The following is a 15,674-nucleotide window of genomic DNA, read 5'->3' as shown; positions in this document are numbered from 1 at the left end:
GTTTTGACTGTATAAGTATGTGAAAAATCTAGTAAAGATCATGCGTGATGGAATGATTTTCTCTTCACAACCCGGATAATGTATGGATGAAATTATTTCTGTTGCACATCCTGGCCAGACTAAAGTAATACCTTATTTCTCTAACACTAAAAATGTTGCTGGAGAGTTTTTGTCTTTCCCACAGTTTTGGTGACATTGTGAGTGGGAGCTATCAGCCCCACAGTTTGGAAACCCTCTCTCTGTGCCTGTGGAACCAGAAAGGCTGGGCTTTGCTGGTCTGTTTAAGAAGCTGAACTTCGTTTTAGTATGGAGCAAGGCTCTCGAGACAACAGTTCTCAAGCTATAACAGGCAGCTGTTGGTGAGGCTCTGAACTGTATAATTCAGGTGTTTTCCCTCTGATTTCTCTGGTGCTGGAGCAGTAACTTTAGTCCAGCTCGCAGGGACACAGGGTAGAGCAAACTCACCCCCTGGAAGTGAGGTTTCCCTGCCAATTTTCTTTAACCAATTCTTATGGACAAAGATTTCTTCTTCCCTTATCCACTGGTTTTCTCCAGTTCTGTCTGATATTAAATATCTCCAGAGGCAGCTACAGTTCATTGCTGGATTAATCTATTTGTGCAGAAGATGTCATATCAATGACCATTACAATTTTGCCTGAGCAGCACCTAGTAGCAATTTTTCATCTCTGTCCATTCTTCATTATCTCCACTTATTATTTTTTTTAAAACAGAAACTCGAATTTTATTTTAAAAACACACACACAAAACAAACAAACAAACCCAAAATAAACCCCCAAATTTAAAAATCATTTGCAAAGCTGTTGAATGTATTAACATGCCAGTAGGAACTGGGAAGGCAGATGCTGAGTAGGAAGTACAGGTTCATCCTGAACTAGCAGGAGCTAGAGCTGTCAGGGTCTCCCTTGCCATCTGGCCTGTCGGAGCATGTGGCAGATTCACAGCTCTCGAGAGAGGACTCGCTGCAGAGGCCATAGGATCCCATCATGCTGTTTATGGGGACAAGCCAGACATTTGTCTCGCTGAGACGGGAGTCAGTCGGGGATGCTACTACCACGCGGTCTTTTCCATAGCCCCTTAAAAACTCGAAGATGAAGCTGGTACTTACAGAAATGTTGACGTTTAGATAAAAAACAGCGTCGGAACCTTGAGGGATTTCAGCCAGACACAGACACCAAAACGGGAGGGGACTGACCCTCTCCTGCCCACGCGGAGCAGAGGGATCGCTACCGGCGCTCGGCGCTGCGCCGCGGGCAGAGCGCGCTTGCGAGCCGCCCCCTCACCGGCGGAGCCCTGACACCGCCTCTCTCATTAGCATCCCTTCCTCCTCCTCCTCATCATCCGCCTCCTCCTCCTCATCATCATCATCCGCCTCCGCCGGCCGGCCGCGGAAGGGTGCATGGCAGCAGCGCCGGAGCCGCGGTGGCTCCCGGCAGCAGCTGCTGCTGTCGAGCCGCGCTCTGCTCCGCACCAGCGCCTGCAACAACTTTGCCGCTCCGCAGGCTGCGGAAGCGGGGCGATGTGACGGTGCACCCGGCGGCGGAGTCTCCCCGGCAGCGAAGCAGAGCGGAACGGAATCCCCCTTTCCTTCATCCTCGGCGGAGCAGCGCGGAACCGAGTGGAGCCCCCCGCCTCTCTTCCTCCTTCCCTGCCTCCTTCCCTCCCCGGCAGCGGCCGCACCCGGGACGGGAGCGCGGATGCGGCGCGGAGCCCGGCGGAGCCCATCGCGGGGCCGGGGCTGGGGCCGGGCGCCGCGAAGAGCGGGGGGATGCTGAGCCCCGCCGCCCGGCACCGCGCCCGCCGCCGGGAAATGCTCCTCGTGCTCGCTCTGTGGCTGGCGTGGCAAGAAGCGCCCGCGGCGCCGACCCCCACGGCGGAGGACATCACCCGCGGAGTTGTGAGTTACCCGCGGCCCCCGGCTCCTCTCTGCACCCCCTTTCCCTGCCACCCGCCTCGCCGGGTACTCTCCCACCTTCCGCGGCCCACGCGGCGCTGGCCGAGCTTCGGCGGCTGGAAACGCTCCCTGGCGCGCCCCGCTGCCCGGTACCCCCTTTGCCACCAGCGTCCTCCATCCTGCTCCCGCTGATCAGGCCCTTTTACAGTCGGTGTCCCCTCCAGCAGTCGCTACGTGGTGCCGCTCGTTGCAGCTGGTGCCTCCCCGCGCAGATGGAAGGGTCTGTTTACCCCCCTCCCCCCCGCACCCAGTTCTCCCCACCCCATACCCTCTGCACCGAGCCCCTTGGAAGCCCCCTCCCTAGCATCCAGTTCCCCCCTCCCTAGCATCCAGTGCATCCCCCCCCAGTGCATGGTACCTCTCCTGTACCCCAGCCTGGTGACACAACTTTCCCCCAGCCCTGCTTCGTGGGGCAATGGCCTCACCAGCTTTCACACATGGATGGTGATTTCTCAGGCGCTAGGAAAGGGCTGGCCTGTCTCCAGGGCTCCCTGCCTGCCGCGGAGCCACACAAACTCCAACAGCAAGCAGGGTAAAACGGCACGTTTGGAGTCAGAGCGATCCCGTGGGACTGAGACGTGCCTCGGGGATGTGTTAAGGGCTACTCTGTGTCTGCAGCAGGTGGAGGGTTGCCTTCATGGCAGGGGTCTGCACAGTGTGGGCATCCCTGTAGTCCTGCTTCTCCCCTCACAGGTGCCTGCTTAGTCTGCAGGGATATAACAGGTTTTAGCAGGCACGGAGAGGTCATGTCTCTGCCAGGTCATGGTGCCAGCAGGTCTAAACAGCTTCACCCCTCTGAGAGGGAAGAAATTCAGGGTTTTCTCCTGGAGGAGGAAAAGTTTCTTGTAGCTTATACCAGCTGTATCTCAGAGACGCCCTGTGACTATGTCAAACCTGGGTGTCAAAAAGCCAGGTGTGGCTGGGTGTGGATGGCCCCAGTCCTGGGGCTGGACCTGCCAGTTTGGAGAAATTCCCTGAAACTCGGTGAATTTCAAAATGCTGCCAGTGCACCACTGTGAAGGTGGGAGGGAGGAAGGGTTTGCAGCACAGCAGGGTTATCTAATGAGTAGGGCTCGCTCGGAGCAGTGCGTCAGGACGCTGCCTTCTCCACCCTGGCTCCAAGCTTGTGCTTCGGCTCACAGGCTCCGGCTCAGACACCTGCCAGGGAGGACAAAGCCTATCGTTCCCCATCTGTTCCTAGGAGAATAGAAAATGTGGTGAATATAAAGTATACCTGCATCATTATATTGCATTCACTTTCCCCTGTAACCAGATGTTAAAGCTGGAATTAATATTTAATGCAAACAGCACATGAATTGATGTATTCTGACCCAATCAATTAAACTCAAACTTTGTCTTTGACCTGCTTTTACCCTCACTACTGAATATGCTGCACTCAACTTTTACAGGGCAAATGTTAATACTCTAGGGGCTTATTAGTTAGTGATGGCAACTTTCAGGCATTAAGGTACCTTTTTAGTCCTGGAGTAGATTTGAGCACTCTCTCCAAACCCTGCTGAAGAGCTGGGGCTGTCTGGCAAAGCGGAAGGTGCTGGGGATGATGGTAATAGAGCAGAAGTGAACTGCAAGAGAGGGGAGTTACATTAAACCAAGACTTAACTTAGGCTGGGAAACTGACATTAAGGATTTATGATTGGTGTCAGGGTACTGTCTCCCTCCTGTGGATGTGCTTGCTGGGGCAAAGAATCTCTCCAGCTTGAGACAGCATTGGTGGGTTTTCAAAGGCGTTGAATGTAAATCAGGTTTATGCTTATGCCCTCTACTGAGCAGCAGGAAGCAGAGAACCAAATATTTTCAGAGGTTTTGTTAGAAAACTACCACTCTCTGGGAGGTGAGAGCTCAGGAATTATTTGACATCCACTTTAAAAAGCAACTATGAAATTAAAGAACTGTGAGGCATTTCAATCAAATATTTGAAATCTAGGAAGCATGACACCATGGCAATGAAAGTTCTGCTGACCTTGGAAAATTATATCCAGCAATTCTGTACAGTAAATAGCACAATGTCAACAGAGCTTTTATTTCCAAAATGCTCGCCCCTTGCAACCTAGAGATTTTCAGTGGGGAGCTGGACTGTGCCTCTGAGCTCTGTCCTCTGCTCCACTCCTGCCTGAAGTTTGTTTTAAATGAAACAGTGGTGCTGGGCCAAATTAAAGTTCAGTAAAATGGAAAAATGGAAGAGGGCTATAATTCAAAGGCAGTGCTTGTTAGCATGCTGCCCAAAGCAATATAACATGGAATGATTCTCCAGATTTCATTACTAGTGGAATATCCTGCCCAGTTTATAAATTTAACTTGATTATTAATGTTTTTATTGTTCTCCATTAGCTGCCCTGACAAAGAGAACATAAAATAGCAGAGAGAAGAGAGCTTGACTTGAGTGATTCCATTGAATTTTAGTACACTGCTTTTGAGATTTATGACTTTGCATTTTGTACTCCTGCCTTTACAGTAAACTCCCAACCCCTCCTCACCACAGCATTCACAAATTGCATCTTTTTATGGCTGTTGAGCTTGGACGTCTCAGGGGTGCAGCAAAACTTCCTATACTCTAGTAGTGACTTGGTAATGATAGCTCTCTCTTCACTGGGCTTTGTACCAGGTCGTGGGGGAGGTCTACCTTCAAGCTGTGCTTTTCAGAACAGCTGGCATGTGGACTCTGAACACCGAAGGTGTTGACCTGGAGACTGGTTGGTTTATAAGGGAGCCAGCTGTTCCTGCAGGCAGCTCCTGCCCACTGGGCTGCGTTGCTGCTGTTGAGGAGACATGGTTATGAAGAGCAAAACCTTGGGGAGGGACTGATGCCTGAGGCTGGGCAAGCTTGCCCCAAGGGGGATGCTTTGCCTGGCACAGAGGTTGCCAGACAGGAGTTGACAGTGGTGGCGTGGTGGTGGTGGCATCACTGAGATCATCTTGTGTGGACAAGGGCTCTGGCATCAGCGGCTGAGGGATGCAGGAGTGCCAGGAAAGTTTTAGTTTGGTTACAAGAGCATGGGTGAAAAAAAGAAGACTGTGAGCGGCTTTTTCTTGACTTTGTGGCCAGGGGTGAGAGGAAACGTCTGTGTATGCCTCCGGGGCATTTCTCCAGCTGAGGATTGCTGGGCATTCCTGGGGGCTTGCTATGCACAGCGTCCTGCTCACAAAGCCCTGTCTGTGCTGTTCCCAGAGAAGTTGCTCCCAGGGGTTGGAGGCATTTGCATTCATCGGTGGAAACCAGGGACCCTCCTCCCTCTCTGCCTTTATCCCAAGTGGCTCTTTGTTTAGGGCAGCGGGCCGCCCCCCCCCTCCCCCCCCCACCCACACCCCCCCCCATTGTGGCTCCTTCTCATTTGAATGACAAGGATGCATTTGTGGGCAGAGCGAGGTGGCACAGAGCCCTTTGAGGCTGTGTCTCCCCGACACATCCCCCATCCTTCCTCCCGGCTGGGCTGTGGTGGGCCAGAGGAGAGACAGAGGTTCCTCTGTGTCCCCACTTCACGGAGCAGAGGGACAGGAGGGACAGCAGTTTCCTATAACTGTGTACCCTGCATCTCCCAAGTGCCAAATTTCAGAATAGAAACCAGCCCAAGACTCAACCTTGCTGTTTCTGAGGTGCTTTCCCAGTCCTGAGTAGGGTAGGACCATGCTGCTGCCATCGCTGCTGGCTGCCCACGTGCCACATCCTGGTCCAGCTGCCCTCCTGCTCCCACCTGCCCAGAGTCAGACAAGAACTCCCCTAAACTTCTTCACTTAAGTACCCAGTGAGGCATGTCCCTGAGACATGGCTTAGCTCCTGGTTCAAGGCTTGGGGTAATCAGCCTCTTAAAATAAAATCCTTGTACAAGTGTAGGCTGTTCCCTGTATCAGGAGAAAGTACCCTACTTCTTTTGTTTCTTCTAATGGGGAAACTAAAAATTGATGATTCCCATTGAAGCTTCATTCAGCCTTCTAAAATGGCGAGTGTTTAAGGAGGGAATGCTTAATAGAGTCCCTGAACAGCCTTGGAGAGAGGAGCTTTGCTTGGCCCCTCTGCCATTAAAACACTTCATGCCTTCCCATATGGAGCAGTGCCCATCCCAGGTCCATGAGTTCCCTTCAAGAAAGCTAAGCTACCGTATTAAAAAAATAATAATAAAATAAAGTTGCTTACATTTTAAAGTACCTCTTGAAGCCAAAGTACAATGCAAACTAAATTGACAAAAGGCTGTCTGGAAGCTTTCAAACAGCCAGGCTGCTGTGAAAGCATTTAATCTGGTATTAAAGCCCTGGTTGGTGTGAACCGCTCCTTCCCTTTCAGATTTGAGACCTTCATGTACAGTAATGCAATTTCTTCCTGGGCTTGGCTGCTATTGTGCTCCCAGGCACGGGAACTAACCAGAGTAGTCAGGCCAAATTACCCGCTTTAATGAAATTCTGTCTTTGGGAAGTGTTCAGAGCCAGTGGGTGAAACCCTGCTGTCCCCACAGTTGGTGCTGGGGGTGGAGCAGTGCGCTCCTGCACTGGCCTCACTCTTCATCCCTGGTGCTGTGTTGCGGGTAGAAGTTCCTGACTAGCAGGCCGCCCCTTCCCTGGTGGCAGCAAGTTGTGGGGCTGTACCTCTATCCTCTCCTTCTGCCCCTAAAATCTCCCGGGGCAAAGGGAGATTGCCGCCTGTGTGTCTCAGCCTGGATATTTCATTATTCCTCCTCATTAAATTAAGTGTGCAAAGAGGCAGCACTAAATGCAATGCATTCCCATCCCTGCCCAGCATTGTCCAGGGTTTGGTGTTGGGTGTGACTCACCAGTGGGACCATGTGTGTTGGCTGTGCAGAGGACAGGGAGTGACATGGGTGTGACATAGGTGAGGTAGTCATGAGACTGGAGGACTTGGCTGTCTGTGACACCCTGTTTGTCCTGGCAGATTCATAACTGCCAGTGGCCCCTCACTGTGATTCATCATCAGGGCCATGCACTAATTTCTCATTATTTGCTCATTGGCAAAAGTGCTGTAGGAATGGGGCTCTGTGGCTCCGGGAAAGGTCATGCTGTGTTTGAGGGAACCTTTATTTCTGGACGCTGTGGGAGCAGCTGTGTTCCCTGTATGAGTCTCGTGTCCCGGCTGGCCCTGTGGAGGTGACAACATGAAAGGGAAAAGCCATCACATCTCTGCTGATGATGGGCACGGGCCACCACATTGTCACTTCTTAAAGCGTCTTGCTCAGACTAGGGCACCACTTGAAAGCTTAGGATTTGCTTTCAAAGTAACCTGAGATCTGACAGCAGCAGTTCTCAAAATTCTTTCTTTAATCAAAGTCACTTAAAATGGGTACATTTGGTAGTTTCTGAATCTCTTGCTGCTGCACACGTGCCAGCTGCATCTTCTTTGTCCCAGATTTTTATGAGGATTGTCTCTGTTTTCTGGGTCAGAGAATTAAGAGATTTGATGTTAAATTAAAAAAACCCACACAAACCACATATGCAAAGTTAAATCCAGAGCAAAACAAAGCAGACATGCAGGGGAGAGGGGAAGGAGCTGCTGAAGGACCAGAGGGTTTTAGATCGGAATGAGAAACTGCCTTTGACAATGGGTTGCTGTGAGGAAAGACCTGACATGGAGTAAATGCCGACATTCACAGAGGAGTGTGGTCTTCAGATGGAAGTCTGGCTTTTTAATTACTCATAATGATTTAATAGAAAGAACCAAATTAAATCTGAGGAGCTTCCTGCATCAGAATACACCATGTGCACAGAAAATTGTTCTTCCAAGAAATCTAGAGATGACCTACAGTTCCTGGTGTCAACAGCTGAAATACAGTGACTTGCAAAGTGGCAGTATATTCAGGATTTTTTTTCATATTGTTTTTACAAGAGGGAGTTTCTGCCTGTTTCTGATGGTCAGCGGTCAATCAGAGTTCTTCACACCGACTCACATACTATTTCATCCTGACAATATTGGTCTTTCAAGTGAGTGAAAGCAATTTTACTTGTGTCACAAGGCCCTTGCTCAAAGGTGATGTACGTGTTTAGATTATATTGTCCTGTCATTTAACAAACCCCAACTGGCAGCTCTGTGATTCAGCTCCCAGCTGCCCAAAATCATCCAACAGCTCTGGTGCTGCTGTTACAACCTGAGTTTGCTCTGAAATCCAAGTGTGTTCTACACAGCCTGCTACACACATCCTTCTTTAAGGATACAGGACAAAAGTCTTCCTCATTCGAAACAGAAGTGGGAGATAAGTGGACTGCTTTACCTACACATTTGTCTTTGTTTGTGGAGGTTGCCTGTCATGTACCATGGTGGGGGCATTTAACCCCACGTATCTTCCCCAGGGCCCACATCCAAAACCACCTGGCTCTGGATTTTTTCACTTTCCACCAAATGCCTCTGGCTGGAGATGACAGACGGCAAAGAGATCAACAGGAACTTCAGGGGCTGTTTTGCAGACTTGAGGGATTTCACTCTCCAAGGCCAGAGGACAGTGTTAGGACCAAGGGAGCAGCTGAACCCTGGAAGGGGCCCAAATGGGATAAAAAGATGAAAAAGACCAGTGTGTGAGGAAAGGGTTCCCACAGGATCTCTTTTGAGAGGAAAACCTGGAAACACTCTTCTGAGCAAGCATCCACTTGGTTGGCAGCTGTAGACTTTCCAAAACACTGCAAGTTCTAATTATAGTGCTTTTTCTTGACTGTCTACGTATCAGTCGACCCTTCATGAAGATTTGCTTTTCTCAGTGAGATGCTGTCATGCAGAAGTGCTACTGCTGATAGTGTAGTTGTGTTTTCCTCAAAATGGAAACCGTGACTTCTCTAAGCTTCTGGGGGACTCTGCTGGGCTCCTCCACAGCTGTAATTACCAAAAACTTGGATGACTGCTGGGATTAAAGATGTAACACAAGAAAATGCTCCTTTGGTCTTTCTGTAGCTACTGGGAACTTTAGTTACAGGTTCCCAACAAAAGCGCAAGGAGCAAAATGATATCATGACTGCTAGAGACAATCCCACCATGACTCCAGATCTAATTACCAGCAGCACTGGAGTAGAGGTATTTGGTCTTTGGGAAAGGGTGTCAGGTCTCATTTGTCACTGAGAAAAAAACAACAGTCTCTCATGTTTTTCCTGAGTCCACCACATGCCATCTCCTCTGGAGATACTACATCCATTCCACATTAGTCATGTTCTGGCTGGTGCTTGATCAAGGCTGTCTTTGATGAGGCTTGTGGTGGGGGAGCATGAGAGCTCCCACCAGCTCTTAGGTTTGTTGCTTGTGTTTACTTTGTCATTTCTGTCCCTCTGTCATGCTCACGGTGTCCCTCTGGCACATCTGCCACAGTAGGACAATCAGTGATTATGCTCAAAAGCATTTTTCTCCTTTGATAAACTCTCTGCATTAAGCTGGCTTTTATTTTTCTTGTTTGTTCTCCATTTTGATGCTGCTTGGCAAATTCCCGGTTGCTCTGTACTGAGCCATGCTGTCTCTACCTTTGCATCTTTCACATCAGAGATGCATTTTTGCTCGAAGGTTAGAGGAAATTGGGTTCACAAAAGGGAAATTCCTCACAGACACACCTGTGAAACGGCAATATGTTTTATATGAAGGCACGGCTAAAGAGAGGTAGGTGGTTTGGGACTTTTGCCACAATTTTTTTATGCTGCAGTAATGTATCCTCCAGGTCTGATCAATGAGACTCTGAAATGAGGAATCTTGCCTGGCCTCAGCCAGCACTGAAGTGTACAGCAATTCTGTCTTTCCTCCTGGGCGAGATGCATGTCACATTTCATGACAGAACGACCGGCCTGTCAGACAATCTGTTGCTGATTTGGCATTTCTGATACACCTCATGCTTTGGTACACACTCAGTGTCCAGAAAGATCAAGATAATCTAGAGAAAATAAACTGTCATGCTCCCAGAGTCCTGTATGGGCAGTGAAGAGGCCAACACTGATTTGAGCAGCCTTCAACATGCCCACCTGGGTTAAAAACTCACCCAAGAAGATACTGAAATTTTCTTTCTCTGCCTAAAGTCCGCAGCATCAAGTTCCCAGTCTGTCAGATTCTGTGGCGTGAGGTGTAGTTCCTGAACAAGCATCTTCATCACTCCCTGGAAGGTGAAGAGCTCTGAGCTCCAGGTCTCAGAGTCAAAAGCTTCCTTTGTGAAGGGCATCCAGTCCAGACTGGAGTTAACTAGCTTTTGTGAAAGTTTCTCATTCACACTTCTATTACTGGGGGAGGGAACAGGGGGTTACTTTCACTGCTTTATCTCTTCCCAGCAAAGTCTTTCCATGCATCAGGGTTTGCCAGGAGCTCAGCACAGCTTTCAGACAAAGTTCTTTCCCCAGAGGAATAGCTCCTGAGGGTTCATGTTCCCTGCCTGGTCTGTGCACGGGGCTGTGGAGGTTGGAGAAAACAGGTGCCTATGGGAGCCTCTTCGCAACCCCCGAGGAATGCCTGTTCCCTCCCTGCAGCCCCGTGGTATTGGCAGAGCTATTCCAGAAAATCGCTTTTTTGAGCAAAAGGAGTTTATTTCTGCAATAGCCGACGTCGTGGTGACTCACGGCTCCAGAGTCGAGATCTCCTGGGAGAGGTGCATCAACCGCTTTCCTCCTGCAGACAAAACCCTGGGCGAGAGCCCGGCCCCGGCTCCAGCCGCTCCCGCCGCGGCGGGGACGGCACCGGGCGGCGCCGCTCTCGGGGCATAGGAGCCTCTCGTCGGTGTCGTGCCGGTGCCCTCTTGTGGAAACTGGGAAAATATCCGAGAAAAGATACTGGTGCTGGGCTGGGAGAGGTGGTTAGAAGCCCACCCGTGGGAGCAGAGAGAAGTGCTGGGTGCTCCCCTGGGGCTGCACCGTGCCCCCTCCAGCTGCAGCCCGGGAGCCTTTGTCACTTCTGTCAATGGTTTTGACACAGTAGGGGATGCTGTTAACTGAGCCCCCAGCGGCAGGGGAAACCAGGTCTCAAATCCTGCACCTTGTGCACACCTTTGGTGGCTGAATCCCTGTGTGGTGACAGTTGTCTGCACTTAAAATGGGTAAAATTCCCCAAGTGCCTCTGCACCTCCTTGCTGTTGTTCTGCAGTAATTCCCATTTCCCTCGTAGCAAACACCTTTATCAACAGCAGTACAAACTTCCTTCTTGAACAAGCACTGAGCCTGCCAGGTGTCCCCTGTAGCTGCAGGGCAGGCACAGATCCCAATTGCAACAGCTCTGCTGCTGTTCTTGAGAAGACATCACACTGCTTTGATCGTCTTCTGAAAATGCCAGTGGGTGAATGTGCCCAGGGGATATCAGAGGCCAGTGTGCTGGCTCTTGCCTTCACAGACCCCAGCCCTGAGTCATAAGCAGCAGCTCTGACTGCAAAGGGTGGTGATGAACAACAGCTCTGGAGCAAACCTGCAGGTGTCAAGTGGCTTCTGACTGCCACCCACCTCACTCCCAAGCTTCTTTGTAAGAGTTGGCAGAAATGGTGCTGTGCTGGGTGTAGGAAACATCAGCCCAGCACCATCAGTCTGTTTTCCATCCTCTGTTCTGGTTTCCAGGCCCTGTGGTGAGCCACATGCCCATCTCCCATTGCTGCTGCGGAGCAGCCCTGGCAGTAGATCTGGCCCTGCTGCCCAGGAGTCCCATTCCCACAGCTCTCCAGAGTTCAAGTTCTCCTTATCTTTTCTCTTCTATTATTTTTCTCTTCTATTTAATTTATTAACAACCTAAAAATATCTTTTAAAAGCTGGCTATTTAAATGCCTAAAGAATTTTACCTGTTAAAACCAACCTGTCTCCTGCATTTTCCAGACTTGGCAGCTCCTCTCACTTCCATGCTTTCCTGGAAAGCAGTGTCTATAAAAGCCCATCTGTGTTGGGCAGGTCACGAGTGCCAGCCCAGGAAGGGACTGTGCATCATCAGAGGTGAAAGGGAGCCAGAATGTGGAATTGAGTGGAATTCATCCAGAGTCCTTGTGGTGACTTGCTGGCCCTCCTGCATCATGCCTGTCTGTGTGATCACAGATACTCGTTTCTGCTTGTGTATTTAGAGGAATCAGTTCTTTGGACAAGGACATCTGCTTTTTTTTTTTCTGTTGCTCTGTCATCGTCTCTCAGCCTGTAGGTTATGTAGACTAATACTGTGTCTGAACCCTGACAGTTCTGGATTCATTTCCTTTTGTGGAGGAACAATAATATAATTCTGATGCTGTGTTAAGGGAATTCAGTGTTGGGAGCCAGACTTGTTCAGAGCCAAGCTTGGACGGGGACATGGAGCTGAGCTCTCATGCCCAGAGAGGCTTGGCTCTTATTCAGAGCCAAGAGATACAACTGCAGAAGTTTAATTAACATTGCAAACCCCTTCAAAGTAGAGTTTCTGGCAAAATTGCCAGCTCTGCTGTGCAGCAGGTAGGGTGCATGAACAACCTCTGCAGGGATCTGTTACAGAATAACAAATGTTTCTTTACCTGGATGGTTGCCAGAACAACAACCGGAGAAAATCCATAGAGCATGCTCTCCCTCCCCAAGATAGCCTTGAAACCCTGAAGGGCAAACTGATTGGCAGCCAAGTCTCCAGCACAGCACCTTGGGATGTTCCAAAGAACTGGAAGTTGCTGGGTAGCAGCTGGGAGTGGGGTGGGGTATTGGCTTGGACAACCTGGGGAAGGTTTCAGGGTCTCACTGGCATCTGTTGGTGATGAAGCTGGACTGGTGGGGAGCCGAGTATGGGTTGGTGCAGAGGAGGACATCTCAGTTTGCAAACTGACCATAGATTGTTGGGGGGGGGGGGGGGGGGGGGGGGGGGGGGGGGGGGCGGAAAAAAAAAAAAAAGTGACTGCTGCAGCCATGACTGAGCCTGGAGGAATTGTTGTAGTAAAGTCGGTGGCAGCTGGAGTAAAACATGACCCAGGTGGTTCCGCTATGAGGATGAGGGCAGGGGAAATTGCTCTGTTGAGAAAATCCAAATACTTCAATTTTTCAAGGGCTTTAAGTCTCTGCCCACATTGTTCTACAGGAGGAATGCATTCCTGGGGCACTCCACTGTGGGAGCAACAGCACTTTCTGCTCTCACTGTATTATCACCGTCCAGACAGGACATGCTCAAACCATCCTAAAAGGTGGTGACCAGAACTGGCCTATCTTTGGTGAATGTGCAGAAAGAGCTGCTTAGCTGAGGAACCACTGCTGGTTCTCAACTTACCTTATTTTCATAGGGCATAAGGGCGTATTGACCAGTGAAAAGGGTGATCCTGCTCCTAATTAAGAAGCATGAGGGAAATTAGTTGTTTCCATAACATCAAAACAGTGGGGGGAAGCTGGTGGACTCCAGTTTCCCCAAGCCTAATTTGCTGGCAATGCAGCAGGGCAAGCAGTAACCTCAGCACAAGCAGCAACCAAGGCAGCTGCAAACAATTCCTTTAAGGACTCTCCTGACATAAATAAACATGGAAAATAAATTATGTCCCCGGCACTCTGCCCTCAACTGATGGGAAATAAGCTACATTAACAAAGTAGTTCAATGACCCGGAAGAGCTTCAGAAGAAACCTGCTTACCAGCCCCAGGAGAAGGGGAGTGCTGCCTGCAAGCACGCAAAGGAGGTTATGAAATGTGGGAGAGCAGGAAGCCATACACTGTGAAAATACTCACAAATTGAATTATGAGTGATGATGGTTTTCCTGTGAGAAAGAGCAGAAAGGGGAGGTGGTGTCTGTTGCTGATGGTGGGTGTGAAAGGGTGAGGGCAAGGGTGCCAGGTTTGCATTATGAACTTTGGAGCTGTGACCTGGGGAAGCCACCTGTGCTTTCACTTTGTCATACGAGCAGTGATCGTTTTGTGTAGGAGAATGTGCCATGAATTAAGATACAAAGTCTCCTGGGAGACTTGGTGACGTAAATGCCATCCCCAGAGGTGCAGCAGTAGGTGCCTGGGCAGGAGGGCTGTTCCTGCCATCACGGGCAGCTGTCCTGGCTGTTTGTGGCACAGAGAACCTTGAATTTCAGCCCCAGCCCACCCTGCTGCTTCCTGCTTCCCGCTGCTCCAGCCATCTTCTGCTTCATCTTTTAATTAGACGGGACTGGGCATTACCCAGTATTCAGAGGTCCCTGAAAGTTTGTCTCTTACAGAAACCTCTGGATGCATTGGAGCCGTTAGTTTCTTTTATTCACTATTGCATTTCTGTGGCTTCACTTGAAAATTCCTTTTGGTCATTAAGCAACCTGGCTGTTAGGGTCCAGATGGCTGCTTTTCTCTCAGCTTTAGAAATTGCCTGCTTAATTTCCCTGGTAGTATGCCAGCCCTGCGCCGGGGAGGGGGAAGGAAAGGGGGAAGGCGGGTGCCCAGCATGGCATGCACAGACATGCCCTGGCTGAGAGGCTCTCGCAGGACTTCCCTGGCGCTGTCCTTGTCTTCAGGGACAGTTCTGAGCGGATGAGAGAACCAAAACCAGCCAGTTTGTGGAGTGATGGCTGGAGAACACTTTCCACTTGCACAGGGTATCCTGGTGATCCCACTGAAGGAGGAGGTTCAGCAGCAGCCTGATGCTGCTGCACATCTCTAGTTCACCTCCACTGGGCATGGCTGCCCTTCCTGGGGGTACCACCTCCTCTTCATAATTAAGAAAGAATGCAGAAAGTTGTTTTAGCTTGAACACATCTTGATTCAGTCATGCTAAATGTAAAGCTCACCTTGGTGGGGTGAGTTCATGCATGAGTTCATTTGTTCATTTTTCGTCTCAGCATTCCTTGGTGACACCCAGGTTTGGATTGGCCTCCTTCATTTCTCACTCCACTCTTTTTCATTCAGGTATCTGTGCCATTTTGCCTAAGAGAGGAGAGGAGGTCTGACTGACTGTCCCAATAAGATCCTTGATGGTAACATTCCATTGACAGGTGATGAGTGCGCACTTATTTGAACCTTTCCCCTTATTCTAAGGCAATTGCAGCGCAAAAGCCCCTCATGAGAGTGCTTGGCCACAGCACTCGAACACCCTGCTGGGCCATACCCCCTGTGCTGGAGCTGCTAATTCAGGACCTTGGGGAGCTGCTGACAGCATTGGAAAGTAATTGGTGCCCTGATTGAGATGTGGTGGAGTGTTATTTGCAATGTACTAAATTGCATTGAGTGAATGTATATTTAAGTATTTGTGTTAACCAATGCACATGCATTGACTGTTCATAGAGTTTAAGAAAGTCCTTTACCTGCTCAGGTCTTTGGCTTCCCACCCATTGCGACACGCTTGCAGTAGCCTTCCGCCTCTAGCAAAATCTTAGGATTTTATAGAGGAGTGAGCACTGGGGGTTACTTCAGGAGCCAGGTAGTTTTTCCTGGCATGGCTCGATTTGCTGTGCCCATCAGCAAGGCAGGGGCAGAGTCAGGGGTGCCTGGACCAGTGGCTAAGCCTGTGTCAGGAAAAGCTGGCTGTTGCCACCCAGAGAAGGGAGCTGGCCTCGACCCCAGTAGAAGCAGCCCTGTCAGGCCTGCATGAAGAAACTGTCACCAGGCAGGTGACATTCCTGATAGGCGAGTGTAGAAATGACTTCTTCCCTTTGAGAAAATTTTCCTGACACTGCTAGGGAGGTCATTGTACTTCCCCCAGGACCATTTTTCTTCTTATCTTCAGCCTCAGTTTGTATTCCTGCCACATCCAACCTTCCCTGGATTCGCACAGCCACTGGCACCTGGCAGATGCTGCCTGTCCCAGGAGCAAGGAAATGCTCAATCCAGCTCCATGTGTGCTGTATTTGTCAC

At 50.0% G+C, this 15,674-nt stretch overlaps 1 protein-coding gene across 1 annotated transcript in view; it reads left to right on the top strand.

The window, feature by feature from the left end:
• The first annotated feature begins 1,835 nt into the window (after positions 1-1,835).
• The window catches only part of MMP17 (matrix metallopeptidase 17), a 49,289-nt gene continuing 35,450 nt past the window's right edge, over positions 1,836-15,674 (top strand). The window contains exon 1 of the mRNA XM_040081234.2: positions 1,836-1,915. The gene's annotated coding sequence lies outside the window, so the exon portion shown is untranslated. The remainder of the gene's footprint in view (positions 1,916-15,674) is intronic.

This window comes from Hirundo rustica, chromosome 17, assembly GCF_015227805.2.
Source record: "Hirundo rustica isolate bHirRus1 chromosome 17, bHirRus1.pri.v3, whole genome shotgun sequence".
NCBI classification, from domain to species: Eukaryota; Metazoa; Chordata; class Aves; order Passeriformes; family Hirundinidae; genus Hirundo; species Hirundo rustica.
The sequence above is the reverse complement of the archived record's forward strand: the minus strand, read 5'-3'. Positions and strand labels throughout refer to the sequence as shown.